Genomic DNA, 17,112 nt, shown 5'->3' with positions numbered 1-17,112 from the left:
CCCCCCAGATATGAAGAGTACTTCTGTAGTTGAGATTCCTGAGTGAGTGTAGTGAAGAAGGGGTAGGAAGAGGGGAAAGGCGGGGAGGAAGACAAGACACTGAATTCCTGCCAACGCTTTGTCTAGCTTCCTAGGTCCTCTCCCTGGGGCAGCCCTGAGCCTCTCTCCATATGCAACTCCATGTAAAGTGCTCTAAGAAATGCTGCCCACATCTGCAGTGTCTTCTAAATCTGCTGCCCTGTGCCAAATATTATCTCTATGTCTAGGAGATTTAAATATTGGCCTTGATGCTTATGAATCTTGAAACTCTGAATTCTGTCTTGCCATCAACTGTGGTCGACAGTGATACACAACACAAAAAGGAACTCTGGGCAAGGGCCTACTTTATTCCATCTCTTTCCTGGTGCAACTCCATTTGGTAACTTTAAAAAGTAACTTTGTGAGATAAAATTTTCATACAATAAAATGCATTCATTTAAAATGTACAATTGGATGAGTTTTAACAAATGTGTATTCCCATGTATAAGCACCACTATATTTGAGATATAGAGCATTTTCATCATCCCAAAACATGTCCTTTGCAGCCAATCTCTACCCTAGGGAACCACTGTTCTGCTTTGTTACTAAACATTAGTCTTGCCTTTTCTAGAATTTCATGTAATTAGGAAATATACATTATTATACTTTTTTGTCTGACTTCTCTTAATTTTTAAAATGATTTCTCTGTTTATTTGAGAAAGAGTGAGTGAGTGTGCAGAGGAAGGGGCAGAGGAAGAGGGAGAGAGAAACTCCAAGCCAACTCCATGCTGAGCACAGAGACGGATGTGGGCTCGATCCTACCACCCTGAGATTATGACCTGAGCCAAAACCAAGAGTTGGAGGCTTAACCACCCAGGCATCCCAACGAATTTTTGAAATTCATTCATTTTATTGTGCATGTTAGTAATTCACTCCTTTTTATTGCTGAATAGTATGCCAGATTATTTTTTAATATAAGGACAACTTTTTCACCTCTGAATATAGCTAGGCCAGAGATAGCAAGCTTAAGTGCCTAGAGAAGCCAGACAAATAATATGAAAGAAAGGGGCTGGTATAAGAAAATTTATTTTCGAAACGCTAAACCCTCTTGTTATAGCTTTATTTTCCAAGGAAATAGTTCATTGAGGAAAATATAAGTGTAATTATGATTGACAAATGGTCATGAACAGTTGGCTTTTATTTTGGAGGATAAGTAAAGAAGGAATGGGATAGTGGCAATTTATAGAGCCCATGGCCACCTGTGGGAAGCAACTCTGCTATGTCGGATGCAGGGCCAAATTTCAAATCTTCTTATTGTCCTACAGAAGCAGGAAGCCTGGGTTTGTATGTGAAATCGCCTGAGTTGTAAACATTGGACATAAATGTAAATGGTATTAAAATGACAAAAACAAAGAGACCTGGGGGCCAGATGAGGACTGAAAGACTCCATACTGTGTCCTCTGATGTGGACAGACTAAAAGCTCAGCCAAGCCACTCACCCCAGGCATGCTTTCTGTCCTGCTAGGTAGGACCTTCCCGTCTAGAAGTCCCAGGGTTGGCTCACTTCATTGTCTACATGGAAGAGAAGGGAAAAAAGAGAAGCAAAAATTTTCTAAGGTCCTAAAAAGAACAGAGGAAGCAAATATGTGCTAGTATGGGAAGACAGACACTGGAATCACCTGGAATGGGAATATGTAGATTCTCAGATCCCCTGGCAAATAAAGTATGTAATTAGAATCTTTGGTGGCTGGGCCTGCTGTAGATTTCCATTTTAACAAGCTCTTTGGGCAATTCTTACCCTCATTGAAGTCTGACATCCTCTGCATTGCATTTTTCTACCTTTACCATAGAGGATTCGGTTGTCATTGGATCCATTTTGTCCTGCATCTAAATTTGAGGTCTCTTGTGAGAAGAGCATTACGGGGAAAGAAAGGAAGGCTTTGGGCACCCCCTAGGGGTTATCTTGCACAGTGAACAGTGAACAGCTTCTTAATGAGAAGTGGTTTTTCTGAGGTATTAGGAATAAATAGGTAGTATGTTTGAACCCTCATTGGCATGCAGCAGTGTGATTGAGCATTCACCTAAATTATCGGATATGAACCTTTGAGGCAGGAACTATAATTACTTTCCTGTTTCAGGGGAGGAAATTCACCTGTAAACCCAGGGGCATAGCTGATCACTCTCTCTTCCTCAAGATATTTTCTTTGCTTGGCTTCCAGGACATCATACTTTTTTTCATTTGCCTCCTAGCTCATTGGCAATTCTTTCTCAGTGTTCGTGTTAGTCGCCCCCTCTTCTCCAAGACCTTCTAATTTTGGAGTACCCCAGGGATCAGTCCTTGTTTTTCTTCCTTCCCTGTACTAAGTTTTGTCAAATTGAAGTATAATTAACATACAGTGTTACATTAGTTTCAGGCGTACAAGCATTCAACAATTCTATATATTGCTCAGCGCTCGTCACATGACAAGTGTGCTCTTAATCCCCTTTATCTATGTCACCCGTCCCCCTACTCACCTGCCCTCTGGCAACCACCAATTTGTTCCCTGTACTTAAGAGTCTGTTTTTTTGTCTTTTTCTTTCTTTGTTCATTCATTCTTTCTTAAATTCTACATACGAGTGAGATCATATGGTATTTATCTTTCTCTGACTGACTTATTTCTCTTAGCATTAGGTCCAACCTCTAGGTCCAACTATGTTGCTGTACATGGCAAAATTTTATTCTTTTTATGGCTGAGTAATATTCCATTGCATATGTAGATACCACATCTTCTTCATCCATTCCTCTATAAGTGGATAGATGACAGACTTAGGTTGCTTCCATATCTTGGCTATTGTAAATAATGCTGCAATAAATATAGGGGTGCATATATCTTTTCCAATAAGTGTTTTTGTTTTCTTTGAGCAAATGCCCAGTGGTGGAAGTACTGAATCATATGGTAAGTCTATTTTTAATTTTTTGAGGAGCCTCCATACTGTTTTCCATAGTGGCTGCACCAGTTTGCATTCTCACTGACAGTGCACAAGAGTTTCTTTTTCTCCATATCTTCACCAATACTTGTTATTTCTTGTGTTTTTTATTTTAGCCATTCTGACAGATGTGAGGTAATATCTCATCATAGTTTTGATTTGCATTTCCTTGGTGATTAGTGATGTTGAGCATCTTTTCATGTGTCTATTGGTCATCTGTATGTCTTCTTTGGAAAAAAAGATTAGTCAGGTCTTCTGTCCAGTTTTTTTTTTTTAAGATTATTTATTTATTCATGAGAGACACAGAGAGAGAGAGGCAGAGACACAGGCAGAGAGAGAAGCAAGCTCCATGCAGGGAGCCTGACGTGGGATTTTTGATCCCGGGACTCCAGGATCAAGCCCTGGGCCCAAGGTGGTGCTAAACTGCTGAGCCACCCGGGCTGCCCCTCTGTCCAATTTTTAATTGGATTATTTGGATTTTGGTATTGAGTTGTATAGGTACCAACTTTCATAATGAACTCCTTTATTGATATGACAATGACTCTTGCATTTTAATCTTGTGATCGAAACTCTCTTTTAAAGTTTAGACTCATACATGCAGTGGTCTACTTGACATCTTCACGTGGATGCCTTAGACATCTCAAATTTAACATGTCTGAAAATGTTCTCAGTTTCTACCACAAACCTATTCTATCAGAGGTTTTTTCCATTTCAGTTGACAACTCCATCCCTCCAGTTATTTATACAAAACCTTGGGATCACTGTTGGCCACATCATTCCATTCCTACAGACAACACTCTGGTTTCAGTCATCATCTCTCATCTGGATTATTGCTATAGCGTCCTATTTGATCTTCTTGTTCTCAAACTTGCCTTTTAAGAAACTTTCCAACAAAGAAACCAGAATGATCTTCCTAATATGTAATTCAGATCACATCAATTTTCTGCCTAAAATCCTCCAAGGGCTTCCCATTTCACTCAAAGAAAATGCCAAAGTCCTTAGAATGGCCAATGGGGCCCTCTACAAGTAAGGCTCCATCTCCTCTCTGACCTCATCTCCTGTCAGACACACCAGACCCCATATTATTCTTTACACATTTCTGGCTTGATTCTGCCCTAAGGCTTTTGCCTGGCTCTTTTATCTACCTGAAACATTCTTGCTTCAGAAATCCACTTGGCAAACTACTTTACCTCCTGCAAATCTTCACTCAAATGTCACCCTCTCCATGAGACCTACCCTGACTCCTCTATTAAAAATTGCAACCTGTTTTCCTCCCTGCATTTCCAAACTTCTTATCATGCTCCATTTTCCCCATAGCATTATAGTTTTGCAACATATTATATAACTTAACTATTAATTTTGCCTTTATTTTTTCTCTTCCCACCAGAATGTAAGCTCCAAGGAAGCAGGGTTTTTTATATGTTTTATTTACACATATATCTCAGATGCATAGGTCAGTGCCTGATATTTAATAAAAATATCTGTTAAACGAATAAGACATGAAAAAGTTACATACCTAGTCCTAAGTATTTCAACATGCCTTTTGATAAGTAAACCTGAATAATAAACAATTGTTTTCTCCTTAGGGAGAAGCAGACTATATAGCTCCATGCAGTCTGTTTGGGTATCTCTTATGAGGAGGAGTGTTGAGTACAAGCACCCACAGTCCCCCTTAGAGGGTACTGTGTAACACATAGAGGTAACACATAGCAATGTGTTGTGCATATCATTTATCTCTTCACCACTTGTACCACCCACAGCGCTGGGCATTGTATTCTTACCCAATTTATTTGGGAAGCATAATGCTGAGTGACAAGTAGTATTTTTTCTTACAATGAGAAGCAATATACAGTCTGTGGAGTACATTTTTTATATACTATTCAGGTTTATTTATTTTTTGTTTAAAGATTTTATTTATTCATGAAAGACACAGAGAGGCAGAGATTCAGACAGAGGGAGAAGCAGGCTCCATGCAGGAAGCCTGATGTGGGACTCGATCCCGGGACTCCAGGATCACGCCCTGGGCCGAAGGCAGATGCTCAACCACTGAGCCACCCAGGCGTCCCTATACTATTCAGGTTTAAAGATGAGTTGCAACTCACAAAAAGTCTGAAAAATGAATTTTTATTAAGGTTACTGAGTAAGGCTCTCTTGCCATCAGCTATACCTTGATAACAGATGCAACCAATGCTTCTGATCAGTGCCATCCTGAATTGCCAGAGTTTCTCTGTAATTCTCACAGAGAAGCAAAGTGACAGCTTCTTGTAGTAAGTACTTCAGGGAACTGAGGTACCTGCAGTTTATATCAAAAACACAGAGACTTCCAAGACTCAATACCAGAAAATAAAGCCGGGGGGCAAGAGAAAAAAAAAAACTCTGTGCTTTCTGAAACATGTATCCATTTATTCACACAAATTCCTAGCAGTCTGATCACATATACAACTCCCAACTCTCAAAATTGGACAATTTGCTTCAAAGACAAGAGTCAGCTAGACAGAATGCTTGAAGATGAAAGATTTCAGTCTATGTCAATGATTAAATTGTGTCAACGGGTTTTTGTTTTTTTGTTTTGTTTTGTTTTGTTTTGGTTGCAACAATAAAATCAGCTCAAGACTGTGTGTGTGTGTCTGCTTGTGTGCATGAAATTTCAATCAAGTTATGTGTCTCTTCCTGTGGGGATAATTTATCTATAAGGAACCACTTCAAAATTTGGCATATTCCATGGTAAGCAGTATCTCCTCCTTCACAGAGGATGCCTGGTGGTAACTTATAACAAGGTGGTTTCATAGCAAATGTACCTGAATGTATTGAAATACTTGCTTCCCTTAACATCCAGGCCCCCACACTCTCCGGGTTCTCCTCTCACCAACCTGATCACTTCTCAGTCTCATTTCTGGTCCCTCCCCTCATCCTGACTTCTGATCCTAGGGCTGACTCCACAGCGTCAGGCATCATACTTCTTATGTACCTTCATTCTCTCCAGTGATGATGTCAGCTAGGTTTCACGAAGCGATCTATGTGCTGCTGACTCCTGCCTTTCTACCTCCAGCTCAGAATTCCCTCCTGAATTCTAGACTCATAAAAGAAAGGCTTGACTGACATTTCCACTTGGATCCCCAATAGGCATATCAAATGTAATACTCCCTAAACTAAACTCCTAATATGATCCCATCCCACCCAAGTCTTTGACATCTCAGTAAATAGTAATTCCATTCATATAGTTGCTTAATCTAAACTTGGACTCATTTCTTTCTTTCATAGTGCTCCACATTCAATGCTTCAGCAAATCCCATTGGATCTATATTCAAATTCTATCCAGAATCTAATCTCTCCTCACTACTCTTCTGCTACCACCTAGTTGAGCTGAAGCCATCATCATCTTTTTTCTGGATTATTCCAAATAGCCTCCCAGCTGGCTCCCCTGCCTCAACTATTCCCTCTCCTACAAACTATTCTGTTTACCAGTGTCCTCACCTTGTGGTCCCAGACCAGCAGCATTGACATCACCTGGGAACTTGCTAGAAATGCAAATACTCCTGCATCACAACAGACCTACTCAATCAGAAACTCTGAGGATAGATGCAGCAGCTGTGTTGTAACAAGCCCTCTGAGGTGACTGATACATACTCAAGTTTGAGAACCATTGCTCTACAGAAGTGGTTAGCCAGAATGATCCTTTGCTAATGTAAATCAGATCATGGGCAGCTCTCCCCTCACAATCCTCAGGTGGCTTTCCAACTCACTTGAGTAGGAACCTGAGCCCTCATGATGGCTTGCAGTGATCATTGTTACCCCTTTCCCATCCCCACCATATGTGTAACCGTCTCTGTATTCTCCCTCTATTCACTGTGCCAAGCTAGTCTGGCCTCTTTACTTCACCTCAGGTCAGGGCCTTTGTAGCTGCTGTTTCCTCTGCCTGGAATACCCTCTCCATTCCCTTCTCTCCATTATGCTCTCCATAACCATGTGGCCCTCTCCCTCCTCTTCTTCCAGTCTCTGTTCAAATGTCAGCTCATTAGAGGGACTTTTTCTGGCCACTATATTTAAAATAATAACCCTACTTTCCACTCCCAACCCTGTGCTCCTTTCCCCATCTTGCTCTGCATTATTTTTCTCCACAATGCCTATTACCCTTCTGGCATAGGGTATGCTGTACTTGTTTATTTGTTAAATAGTCATTGCACTAAAAAATATATGCTCTATGAGGCAGGCATCCGTGTGTGTTGTGTTCATTGCTCTATCATCGGAACCTGGAACAATGCTGGCATATGGTAGGGGCTCCATAAATATTTGTTGATTAAGTGAATATCTAATGATGGCCAAAACATTCCTCTAGAGAGACAACACAGTTATTCCAATGATACTGTCACGGCTCAAAATATTTTTAAGGAAATAGGAAGTAGGGAAACCATTTAGGAGGACACTACTCGCAATAATTCTGGAGAAAGATAACAATGGCTTCGATCTGAACAAGCAGTAGCATAGGAGATGGTCAGAAGTGATTGGCTTCTGGATATAATTTGAGTATAGATCTGGTTGAGGTCAATTTACAGGTCACATACAGAAACTAGTTTCAGTATTTAAAAGAGATCATCCCTTAAAAAAAGTAAAAAATACAGTTGCTCAGTATAATTCCACACATTATTTACTAGTCCCAGAATCATATGACCTTTGGCTTTATTGCAGAAATCAAATTTCACCCTGAATAGTGAAATGCAGAACCACTGAAAACATTCCCCGGCTACAAATGGAGTCTCCTATATGATGAAAGAATACTTTGGATTTTCACTGGGCACAATTTTATATTTGTGTGACTTAATCCTCACAGCAATCTTTTGAGATCCTTGTTATTAACCCCATTCTTCAGATGAGGGAAATAAGGCTCAGAGCAAAGGATTTCCATCCAGGCCAAGTCAGACACTTTCTTGATGAGTAGGAGTAATGTGTTGGGAACAAAGCTGTCTAGAAAATAACATTTCAATATGTCTCATTTACCTCTCTTGACTTCAGACTCACATCTCATAAGTACAGCTTCTCCAGATGATCAGAGCCCTACAGCAAATATAAGACATAGCCAGGACATAGGGGCCAGTTCTGTTTTTCATGCTGTTCAGGCTGGGAATGAGTCTCCTTTCAATGGCCAAAGCCCTGGGTCAGGTATTCTGGTTCCTCCAGACACTGTTTCCAGTGTCCCTAAGAAAAACCATTGCCATCACTATGGGGATTTGATGCTTTTCAGGGCTATGTAGACAGCATTGTCTCAGGACAAGGAACTATTGTCTGGGTAGAAATAAAGGGTGTTTCTCACTGGAGATTTAGGCTTGAATATGGATTCACATTTCAACAATGCCTCTTTTTGTAAAAATGGGTGGGTTTTTTTTAGGCTTATGTGATTTTTTTTTTTTTCCCAGACTCAAATCACAGTATCTAATGACAGTTTCCCCTACAATGTTTCTTAAGAATGTTAGGTATGTGTTCCTGGGTGTTATGGACTCAGGGAATAAAAATCATGATGCATATTAACCTGAAGGCTCCTTGCTATCTTGGGACTCCTTGCCATGGCAGAAAAGCCAGGGGCAGGGAGAGGGGCAAGAAGAGATGGGTTCATGGGTGGGAACTGACACTTACCAAGAGCAGCATCTAATGAGCAGACACCTCAGATCCATTATTCCAATTAATCATCACAATCACCTGAGTAGATATTATTTAAGTTTTCCAAATGAGAAATGTAATTAGGTAACTGGAGCAAAATCACACAGCTGGTGAGATTGGAATCTGGGAGCGGTTCCCAGATCTCACTCCAAAACTGGTCTCTTTTCATTTCCTGTTCCATGCTTCCTTGCTGACCTTTTTAAGCTTCAGTTTTTCAGATGAGACACCTGGAGGGAAGAGTGTGGGAGATGGTGCTCACGAATGCCTCCATCACAGGGCATGTCATGTGATAGGTACTCAAAGCACCACCAAATTTCTCTTCTCTCTCTTCCTTGTTCATCATCTCATCTTACTTTTCTAATTTCTATTTTTCTTCTCCTTCCTCTTCTCTCAGTGCCTGCTGTCTTTTCATTTTCCGCAGAAAACCAAAATCTAAAGAGCCCATTCCCAATGGCAGCATAAGCTTTAAAAACAATCCCCTAGGAATACGCCAAGAAGAACAATGCAAGGTCCACGAAGAAAACTATAAAATTTTATGGAAGATATAAAAGAAGACCCGATGGATGGAAAGCTATACATGTTTCTGGATGAAAGAGTCAATATTATAAAGATGTCAGCTTTCCAAATTAATCCATAAATTCAATGCGATACTAATAAAAATCCCAACAGGAGATTTATTGAACTTGATAAGCTGATTTTAGAGTTCATGTGGAAGAGAAAATGCACAAGAACAAGCAATAAAACTTGAAACAAAAAAGAACAAAAAAGGACTTTTCAGTTATCAAAAATACACTAAGTTTATGTAAAACAATGTTGTAGTGGTTCAGAATAAAGACATGGACAAATTGAACTGAAAAAGACAATTCAAAAACAAAGGAACATGCATTTTAAATCAGAGCAAAAAGGGCAGACTATTCAAAAACTACATTGAGAGGGGATCCCTGAGTGGTTCAGTGGTTTGCGCCTGCCTTCAGCCCAGGACATGACCCTGGAGACCCAGGATCGAGTCCCGCATCGGGCTCCCTGCATGAAGACTGCTTCTCCCTCTGCCTGTGTCTCTGCCTCTCTCTCTCTGTGTGTGTCTCTCATGAATAAATAAATAAATAAATAAATAAAATCTTTAAAAAAAAGTATTATAAAAAAAAACAAAAAATACATTGAGAGTTGGAAAACCTGAAAAAGACTTAATTTGGATGCCAGTATCACATCATACATATAAAGCCCAAATGGACTAAATTCTAAACACTAATTAAAAAAAAACAAATCTCCCTTCCTGATATTTCCCACTCATTTTTTCTCATTTCCCCTTTATTCCCTTTCACTATTTTTTATATTCCCCAAAATAATGAGACCATATAATGTTTGGAGACAGAACATGAAAGACTCCTAACTCTGGGAAACGAACTAGGGGTGGTGGAAGGGGAGGTGGGCGGGGGTGGGGGTGACTGGGTGATGGGCACTGAGGTGGGCACTTGACAGGATGAGCACTGGGTGTTATTCTATATGTTGACAAATTGAACTCCAATAAAAAATAAATTTATTTAAAAAATTAAAAAACAAATCAAGAAGGAACTATAGTAAATTTTAGCACATCAGTTTTTATAATGTTGGGGGAGAAGGTAATGAAGGCCTTTCTAAGAAAGACACAAATTCTGGGAGCCATTAATAAAAAGGTCTTACTTTAAACAAACTGAAAGATGTGTATGGCAAAAGACCCACAAATAAAAGGTCCCACTTCAAATCTTTGCAAAATATATAAAACAAAATGTAATATACAAAATCTATTAAAATCTCCTACTTATTTTATTCTTTTACCGAAAAGAATAAAATGTAAAACTGGTTAAAAGAAATAAAGAAGCAGTTCACACACAAAAAAAGAATGACAAAATTTAAAGACTTACTTATTCCCAAAGTAATAAAGGAAATGCAAAATAAGCAATGAGCTACACTTTATAACCAATCAGATTGTTAAGAACAGGTTGACACTTGTATTACCAGGTGGAAATGGGTGATTCGCATACAGTCTGTAATAGGGTACATTGATACAAAATTTTTAGATGGAAATTTAGAAATATTAAAATTTAAAATAAGCACATCCTTGGAATTCTGAATTCAATTTCTAAGAATCTATTCTTTTGAAATATTCATTCATATTCAAACGTACACAGTCATTGCAGCTTTATTTATAATAGAGAGCAACTGGAAAAGGGCAGAAATTTGCCTCAATTAGGGAATGGTTAAATAAATTTTGTGCATTTATATTGTAGAATACTATAAGATGATTGAAAAAAATGAGTAGATTTATATTTACTATGTGTGAGTTCCAAGACATATGGTCATGTGAAAAAAAGCAAGATACCAAGTGCTGTCGTGAAGAGGACTTGTTTTTTTTCACTCTAACATTTCATGTTATTTGTATTATTTATAGTTACTAGCACATTTTGCTTATGTAAATAAGAATAAAAGCAACCTTATTTCATATGATCCAAGGAACCACAGAAGTACTATTACTGCTGTCACATTTCCAGTAAGCTTCACTGGGGCCCACAGGCTGCAAGAGGTCATGGACTACACCCTCCCAAGCCAGGGGTGAGTCTGGAGACCCAAGAAAATAAGGCTGAAACAATGCTGAACTAGTACAAGAGAGGAAATATTCTCCTCGACTCTCAATTTATTGTTTTGGCTATCAGCAAGAATCATATACTCACTTCCCTCTTCTGCTCTGGACTTCATTGCAAGTCCTTTTGGCAGCTGGAACAAGGTGGCATCTATCTTCTATTTCTTGGTAAAATCCCTCCTGTCACAGGGGAAAAAACAGCACTAGGTCTCTCTCTCCTCCTTCCCCTCTGCAAATTCTTCTTGTTTAGCTGAACCATTTAGGGGGCAAAAATTCTTAAAAATATTTTTGGTAATGTAAACTTACATGCATATATAAAGACCATATATTAGACTCTGCATCAAGAATCATTTTTCTTAGAAAAATGCCTTTGGCGAATTAAAAAGAAAAGTATCATTATTCAAAACAAAGCCATTATGCTACAATATTTTTGCATATGTCTTTCTTCTAACTATGTTGTACCATATTCTCAAAAAACTTTCTTTTCCAATTAGGTTTTTCACCTTCTAATTATTTTGTGTTGTTTTCATATTTTTCTTCAGATGAGTATTTTGGTTAGCCCAAGATTCACGTGATAGCAAGCTGTACCAAAACTGTAAGTGATCAGAAAAATAAGAAAGCAGGAAGAATAATTCTTTTTTTTTTTCAGGAGGAATAATTCTGCACCTATCACTTGAAGAACCAGCAAAGTACTGGAGCATTTAGAGCAGAATGAACTCTGGTATGAAAACCAAGAGCATCCAACTCTACTGTTCTACACCAGCCATTCATTCCCTGAGATGTTGGACAAATGTGTGGCCTGTTAGATATTTCAGAGATAGATGAGTTCCCTTGGCTGTAAGTTAACTGGCTTGGGTAACAATCCATTGATAAGTTTCATGAGCTCTTATTGTGTGCCAAGAACTAGTCTATATGATTTATGGATATTATCTTGTTTGACTCTTATAACAGCCATTTAGGATAGAGTATTCCTTCCATTCTTTGGATGAAGAATCTGAGTCTCAGAGAGAGTAAACAACTTTCCCTAGGGCATACAACTAAAAGTGGGGAGTCTGGATTTGAATCCAGGTCTAATTCTGGAGTATATTCTTAAAGAGCTAACCATGACTTTCAGTATGTTATTTTAAGGCTACCTTTGCATTACAACCATTATTTCCGCTGGGTCGGGGAAGAAGGAGAAGAGGTTTGCAATAAGAGGACTTTAAGATTCCCTTGCTGTTTTAGACAGTGAATCTAACTTAAAGCTTCTTTCATATCTAGAATGTTCAGATGTGGGTGGAGCAATGAATTTCCATACCAGGCTGGAAATTTATAGCTGTGAGGGCATCCTGAAAATTTCCACTAAGATGACAAATGATTTAAGCAGCTGAAGACAGACAAATCTCCCAGCTGAACCTTAGAAAAGACACTTCCAGGTCAGATCTGCTGGCTAGTCTGGATGCCTATGATTTACTTATTGTGTGATAAAGTGGTGGGCTTATGTTTCCAGTGTTAATGATTCAAAAGCTTTCTGTGGTATTAAACTGAGACACATAAAGAGACAAAAGGCAATTAGAAGCAATCAAAGTGTTCAGCAATTAAGATTCAGTCCTGCATTTGCTAAACTCTTCATCAAGGAAATCAGTAAAATTTTTAAAAATGCCATCAATACGATATACAGAGAATTAGAAAAGCAATCAATTTTATTTTTTTAAATCTTTTATTTATTTATTCATGAGACACACACACACACACACAGAGGCAGAGACACAGGCAGAGGGAGAAGCAGGCTCCATGCAGAGATCCTGACATGGGACTTGATCCTGGGTCCCCAGGATCACTCCCTAGGCTGAAGGCAGCACTAAACTGCTGGGCCACCCCGGCTGCCCAAGCAAGCAGTTTTAAAATGTACACATGCTTCCTAGAATGCTGAAGGTATGTAGGACTGAGCCATTTTTCACTTGTCTTATTCGCATTTACTTAGACATGTTCCTGTGAGCACTCTCTAGAGTAAATATTTCTATTTCAGTTGACAGATGAATGGGTATGTAACTCTTTGAGTGCCAGAAAAATCCTTATGACCATTGAGGAATAAAAATCACATTGAACTATTTATACAAGTTCTTCCAGCAAAATGCAGTGGATAGTCTTCTCTTATTTGGGTTTTGGTATACAAGATGTTTGAAGTCACATTCAACCAGTGGATCTTAAAGTTTGCAAGAGTACCATCATACTCAGCCTCTAGGAACCCTCCAAGTGACAAGAAGATAGGATTATAAATAATTATTTTTCCATCCAAGCAACTGTTTGGCTTCTTTGAGTAATACATGCATTCTTCTCAGGGCCAAATTCAGTACCTTTAGAAGATGAAGTAAAGCATTTTACCTTTCAAGCATCCTCATTTCTTTAGTCATTCCTGTATATTGCTTTTCTTCATATGGCCCAGTTTCTCTGTTTCATCAAAGTTTTTCCTGCCTGGCTCACCCATTGATACTTCTGTCTGAAATACTCCCGTTTCTCCTCTCCCTTTTCCAGCTGGTTCATGTTTTAGGTTTTAGCTTAAATACCACCCTTTGGGAGAATTCTTCCTTATTAACTGCTAAAGCATGTCCCCTTACTGATGCAAGGGTGGTTCAACATTCACAATCAATGTGACACATCACATCAATTAGAGAAAGGATAAAAACCAAAATATCATTTCAATAAATGCAGAAAATGCATTTGACAAAGTACAACATCATGCATGATAAAATCTCTCAACAAAGTAGGTTTAAAGGAATCATATCTCAACATAATAAAGGTCATTTATGAAAAACCCACACCTAACATTATACTCAATGGGGAAAAACTGAGCTTTTCCTAAGGATCAGGAATAAGGAATGTCCACTCTCACCACTTTTATTCAACATAGTACTGGAAGTCGTATCCATAGCAATCAAACAACAAAAAGAAATAAAAGGCATCCAAATTGTTAAGAAAGAAGTAAAACTCTCACTACTTGAAGTTGACATGTAGAAAACCCAAAAGACGCCACCAGAAACTACTAGAACTGATAAATGAATTCAGTAAGGTTGCAGCATAAAAAATCAATATACAGAACTCCATTGCATTTTTACACACAAATAATAAGTATCAGAAAGAGAAACTAAGAACACAATCCCATTTACAATCATGAAAAACAATAAGATACCTATGAATAAAAATCAAAGAGGTGAAGGACTTATACTCTGAAAACTACAAAACACTGATGAATGAAACTGGAGATGACACAAACAAATGAAAAGATACTCCATGCTCATGGATTAGAAAAACAAATAGTGTTAAAATAGGTATTACCCAAAGCAATCTACAGATTTAATGCAATCCCTATCAAAACACCAACAGAATTTTTCACAGAAGTAAAACAATCCTAAAATTTCCATGGAACAGCAAAAGACCCTGGATAGCCAAAGCAATCTTGAAAAAGAAAACAAAACAGGACGTCTCACAATTCCAGACTTCTTTTTTTTTTTTAAGATTTTATTTATTTATTCAAGAGAGACACAGAGAGAGGCAGAGACATAGGCGGAGACAGAAGCAGCCTCCATGCAGGGATCCCAATGTGGGACTTGATCCCGGAACTCCAGGATCGTGCCCTAAACCAAAGGCAGACATTCAACCATGAGCCACCCAGCCTTCAAGTTATATTACAAAGCTGTAGTAATTAAAGCAGTATGGTACTGGTATAAAAATTGACATTTAAATCAATGGAACAGAGCAGAAATCTCCAAAACAAACCCATAATATGGTCGATCAATCTTCAACAAAAGAGTAAATGATATGCAATAAGCAAAAAAGAGTCTCTTCAACAAATGGTGTTGGGAAAGATGGACAGCTCCATGCAAAATAATGCAATCGGACCACTTTCTTATACCATACACAAAAATAAGCCCAAAATGGATCAAAGACATAAATGCAAGACCTGAAACTATAAAAATCCTAGAAGAGAGTATAGGCAGCAATTTCTCTGACATCAAGCATAGCAAATCTTTCTAGATATGTCTCCTGAGGCAAGGGAAACAAAAGCAAAAATAAACTATTAGGACTATGTCAAAATAAAAACTTTCTGCACAGCAAATGATATTTGGAAATGACATATCCAATAAGGAGTTAGTATCCAAAATATATAAAGAAGCTATACAACTATACATCAAGAAAACAAATAATCCAATTTAAAATGGCCAGAAAAGGATAAAATACCATATGATCTCAATCATGTGTGGAATTTAAGAAACAAAAATGAGCAAAGGGAAAAACAAGACAAACAAAAAAACCAGACCCCCAACTATAGAAACTGGGAGGGAGGGAAGAAGAGGGTGGGGAGTGAGGTAGATGAAAAGTAAAGGGGATTAAAAATATGCTTATCATGAGCACCAAGTGATGCAAAAAACTGCTGAATCACTACACTATACACCTGAAACTAATATAACATTCTCGTAATTATACAGGACTTTTAAAAACTTTTAAATATCCATCTACCTCTCTCCATTGGGTCCCATAACTTTAAACAAACATAAAACATTATTTATTAATTTTAAGCAAACACAATCATAATTGTATATCTAAAATAACATTTATTTTCTTTTAGCATTTCTGACTTTTCCAAAAAGACTGCAAACTCCATGAGTATAGAGAATGTAGTGAGCATTATTCACAGTTATATTTGTGACCTTAAGGTGCACACATGCTGTATCGTTTCCAAGTTGAAAAGTGACACATACACAAAGACAGTACAAGAAAACTACAGACCAATATCCCTCATGAATATAGAAGGAAAATCCTTAACAAAATATTAAACAGGTCTCAGCAACATATGAAAGCAATTATACATCACAACCAAATGGAGTTTAACACAGAAATACAAGGTTAGTTCAACATCTGAAAATCAATTAGTGTAATGCGCTATAATACAGTGATGGACAAAATAAATACATACTATTATCTCAATTGATGCAGACAAAACACTTGGCCAAATTCAATAGCTATTTATGGTTTTTTTTTTTTTTTAATGGTTTTTAAAAAAATACTCCCAACAAACTTCCTCCACCTGGTAACAGGCATTTCTGAAAACCTACAATTAATACTGCACATAGTATAGTGAAAGACTATCTTCTGTCCCTCACCCCCTATCAGGAATAAGACAGGATATCATTTTCATCACTTCTATTTAAGATTTTACTGGACATTCTGCCCAGTGCAGTAAGAAATAAAGATATTAGAGGCAGGGCAGCCCGGGTGGCTCAGCGATTTAGGGCCACCTTCAGCCCAGGGCTTGATCCTGGAGACCCAGGATCGAGTCCCGTGTCGGGTTCCCTGCTTCTCCTCTGCCTGTACCTCTGCCTCTCTCTCTCTCTGTCATGAATAAATAAATAAAATCTTTAAAAATATATATTAGAGGCATATAGGTTGGAAAGGAATAAGTAAAACTATCTTTATTTGTGATGACAGAGTCATGTATGTAGAAGGAATTAAAAAAACAAACAACTAGAACCAACAATCTAGGTTAACAAGGGCAGAGCATACAAAATCAATATAGAAAAATCCATTTTATTTCTGAGTTAACAATGAATAATCCAAAAATGAAATTAAGGAAACAATTTCATTCACAATACTATCAAAAGATCAAAATACTTAGGAATATTTAGCAAAAGAAATGCAGGACCTGTACAGTGAAAACTACGTAAGATTGTTGAAAGAAATTATATACTTAAATAGAGAAGTATTTCATATTCATGGATGGGAAAGACTTAATATTGTTAAGTTGGCAATTCTTCTAAGTTTACCCATTGATTTAATGCAATCCTTATCAAAATCCCAGCAGGCTTTTATAGAAATTGACA

The 17,112-nt window shown here is 38.0% G+C and overlaps 1 long non-coding RNA gene across 3 annotated transcripts in view; it reads right to left on the bottom strand.

Moving 5' to 3' along the window:
- LOC111096629 overlaps positions 1–17,112 on the bottom strand; it is a 48,231-nt gene that overhangs the window by 11,914 nt on the left and 19,205 nt on the right. For 2 of the 3 annotated variants that reach the window (XR_005353172.1, XR_005353174.1), the window contains exon 2: positions 1,518–1,590. This is a non-coding gene — a long non-coding RNA (uncharacterized LOC111096629). Of the gene's footprint in view, positions 1–1,517; positions 1,591–11,345; positions 11,437–17,112 lie in introns of those variants that run through there. The other variant, XR_005353173.1, reaches the window with a different exon arrangement.

Source organism: Canis lupus, chromosome 1 (genome assembly GCF_011100685.1).
Source record: "Canis lupus familiaris isolate Mischka breed German Shepherd chromosome 1, alternate assembly UU_Cfam_GSD_1.0, whole genome shotgun sequence".
In the NCBI taxonomy this organism is placed as follows: domain Eukaryota; kingdom Metazoa; phylum Chordata; class Mammalia; order Carnivora; family Canidae; genus Canis; species Canis lupus.
Note: the sequence above shows the minus strand (reverse complement) of the source record. Positions and strands in the feature narration are given on the sequence as shown.